We start from the raw sequence: 3,903 nt of genomic DNA, 5'->3' as shown, positions 1-3,903 counted from the left end.
TTTAATCTGAATGAAAAAATGTAAGTCTAACCATAGGCGACTATAAACGTATATGGTTTGTAGGCATTCTCTACTCTTCAAGAAAGGTGAGAATTGGGAAGAAAAATGGGAAATCAATTATTATTTTCAGAAGTGGTATAAGACTCGCTAGTGATATGAAACTCAGACCATAGGTGGTGAGTTTTATGACTCTAAGCAGGTTGGAGCCTCAAGTTATCTTTTTCCTGAAATATCATTAGGGATCCCACTCCATGTACCTGCCTGAGAAGGAAAGATCTCTTCTGCTGGGAGAACATCTCCTGGAAGAAGGCTGGAGGCATTTGGATTTTAATTTAATGGAGAATTTCCTTTTCCATGCTTCAGATGGACCAAGACTCCTCCCTCTTAAACTTTCTCCTTCAGGGAAAAACAATTTTTGCCTCTTTTTAGTTATAGCCCCAGTCTAGTTTCTCTGTCAGAAGGTAGTTTTATTCACAAATTCCAAGTTCTTAACCTTTTCAATGCCTTTTGTCATGCTTACGTATATAAGATTTCTCAATTGTTTTCACTTAATTGACTGATCAAATCAGGGAGCAATCATTATTTAATTCATCTGACCTGTCAAGAAATCTTAAATCATTTAACATATAATTTAAAAAGCATTATTTAAACTAATATTACTTATAGTAAAATATTAAAAATGTATAATGATATTCACATTCTACTGTTACTCAGCCATTAACGAAATCAGCTGCCTAAATTAATGACAACTTTATCAGAAAATAAAGCAGATGTGTTACTGAGAAAATTCTAATATTAAATATTATGGTTGTCATGTATCAACAATATTATATGTGTACAAGCAATTACTGTCTCATTGACATGCCGCAAAATATTTTGCTTTTTAATTGGTGTAAATCATATATTCATTAATAATTAACTATTGGCATATTCATAATTCGTATATAATGGGAAATGCTTTCTGACTTTTTGCTTTATTTAATATTGAAAATTTGGAAACAAGAAAATAGAATTTACTAAATAGAGATGATTTCGTAAGCTATATTGTATATGTGTGAAGGTACCAATGATCGGTTATGATGGGACATTGATAAGAAAGTGTATTACTACGTGGAAAAAAGTTGTTTCTTAAGATCAGCACAAAGAAATTATTGATGGTCAAAAACATCCTCCTTATTTTGATTCTAGAAGACACACAATGAATCAGATTTCATACAAATGAAATCAGATTCCATTTGAGTGGTGATTTGCTTCTATCACTTAGTGATTTGGTAGGTTCTTATGATACAACTGTGGCTTGAAACTGCATGTGTCTATTAGAAATCAGAAACTTTCAGGAGATGGGTATGGAGATAACAATATGGGCAACTCTTCCATTTAACAGCTATCATCATTAACATAAAAGAGCAAATCCCAAAGATACACTTTTTATAAGTGATTCACAGTAAAAAAAAAAAAAAAAAGGAAAGGAAAGTTGAAAGTAGGGATGAAAATAAAGTGAGAGAATATTACTACTCCAGTAAAGTATCTGACAGTTTCTTAAGTAGTTACACTTTTACCCTATGAAGCAGTAATTCCACACACTGGTATAAAGGATAAAACCATAAAACATCTGTTCAAATAAATATTTGGACAAGAATGTTTGTAGCAGCTTTATTCAGAATAGCCCAAAATTAGAAAAAACTTAAATCCATTAATAGAGGAATGGTTAGATGAGGTGTCATGTATTCATACAATGGATTATAAAGCACCAAAAAAATAAAACAAACAAAAAAATCTACTGATAGTGTGAAAACATGGTTGAAATGCAAAAGCCTAACAAACAAAAAAACTGGATACAAAAATGCAATATAGTATTCTGTATGCTTCTTTATCTAAAATTTGGTAGCAATGAGAAGTAATTCATAGTCGGTGAAGATGAAGAGTAAGACATTCTCATTCAGTAGGTTAAATGATTTTCAAATAACTTAACTGTCCCAGAACAAATATCAAGAACATTTATAGGAATATAAAAAATAGCCAGTGCCTAAAAAGGAAAAATTCACAAAGCCCAGCATCCAATAAAAAAATTAGTTGGTATGTAAAGAAAGCAGCCAAATACAACCCAAGTGAAAAGAAAAATGACTCAGAGAACTAGATGCCCAAGTGACTCACATGATGAAAATATTACAAAGGGCATTTAAAACATTTTTATGACTATATACCATATGTTAAAGAAACTAGAAGAAAGGTTGAAGATCTTAAGATATTCTAGAGGTAAAAATGGCAATATCTGAGATGAAAAATAAAATATCCTGGATGGAACCATGTTGAATTAGACATTTCAAGAGAAAAGTTTAGTATACTTGGATATAGCAATATAAAGTTTCCAAAATAAAATACAAAGAGGAAAGTTTACTTAAAAAAAAAAAAAAAAGAACTGATAAGCAGTGATCTGAGAAACAACTCTAACCTGTTGGTTAGATACATGAATATTGTCCCTGAAGAAAGAGGACCAAAGTTATTTGAAGAAATAAAGGTTGAAAATTATCAAAATTGAGCAAAACTATTATTCAAACAATTCGAAGAACTACAAGAACAAGAAATATGAAGAGAACTACACCAACATACATTATAGCCAAATTGCTTCAAGGCAGTGATAGAAAATCTTTAAAACAGTAAAAGGAAAAGGATAACAACAACAAAAAATAAGGACTTCTTCAGAAGTGATGCTAAATAGAAAACAGTATAGCAACATCTTTAAAGTAATAAAAAAAAAACCTGTCAATTTAGAATTTTTATCCAGTGAAACATCTTTCAAAAAAAAATAATGCTTTATGCAGACAAAGGGAGACATTCATTATAAGAAATTTTAAAGAGTCCTTTGAAAGAAGAAAATAATAGTAAAAGGAAGCCTAGTTCTACAAAAGATAATTAAGAACATTAAAAAATGGTGACTACATGAGTAAATATAAAGAGTTACTATTATTTAACATCTTTAAATGAATTGATCAAAGCAAAAAATAATAAGACTACATTTCAAAGTACACAACATATGTAGAAGTAAAAAGCATGACATGAATAATGCCAAATCTTGGAGAGAAGAAATGTAATTGAACTACTCTAATGTTGTGATACTAAAAACATAGAATATTTAGTGAGATAGATCATATCCTGGGCCATAAAACCAGTATTATTAAATTGAAATGTGTTTGAATAAAACAAAATGCATTCTCTGCCCACATGGAACTGAATTAAAAATCAAGAATAACATTTTTGGCCAAATATTATAATATTTTGGGAAAACACCATACTTATAAATAATTTATGACCCCAAGAAGAAATCAAAAGCTAAATTTCAAATATTTAGCACTGAATGAAAAGGAAACACAATATGTCAATATTTGTGGGGTACAGTTATAGCAGAACATAAAAGGGAACTTATACTACAAAATTCCTTTTTAGAAAGAAATATATCTCAAACCAATAACTATGGTTTCCACTTCAGGAAACAAGAAAGGGAAAAGGAAACAAAAACATGAAGTGCAAGAAAGAACATAATACACGTCAGAGTGGAAATCAATGAAAGGGAAAATAAACACAATGGAGAAAATAAGTGAAACTAAAAATTTATCCCAACATTCATTCCTGATAAAAACTCTCCTCAAAAAGTAAAAGGAAGGAAATTTATTCAACCTGGTAAAGGTTGTCTGAAAAACTATAGCTAATATCATACTTAAAATGTTTCCCCTGGAACAGGACCAGGACAACTGCTGTTTCTGCTTCTACACTACATTGTTCCAAAGATGATAGATATGTTCTCCATTTTGTTTGAGCTAATGTTTTGCAAGTGTTCACATATGTCAAAATTTGACAAATTGTACCCTGCAAACCTGTATGTCAGGTATACCTCAAGGAAACTGT

The sequence above is a fragment of the Enhydra lutris genome, unplaced genomic scaffold (assembly GCF_002288905.1).
Source record: "Enhydra lutris kenyoni isolate GAN:26980312 unplaced genomic scaffold, ASM228890v2 scaffoldscaffold58, whole genome shotgun sequence".
In the NCBI taxonomy this organism is placed as follows: domain Eukaryota; kingdom Metazoa; phylum Chordata; class Mammalia; order Carnivora; family Mustelidae; genus Enhydra; species Enhydra lutris.
This window is presented reverse-complemented; position numbering follows the sequence as displayed.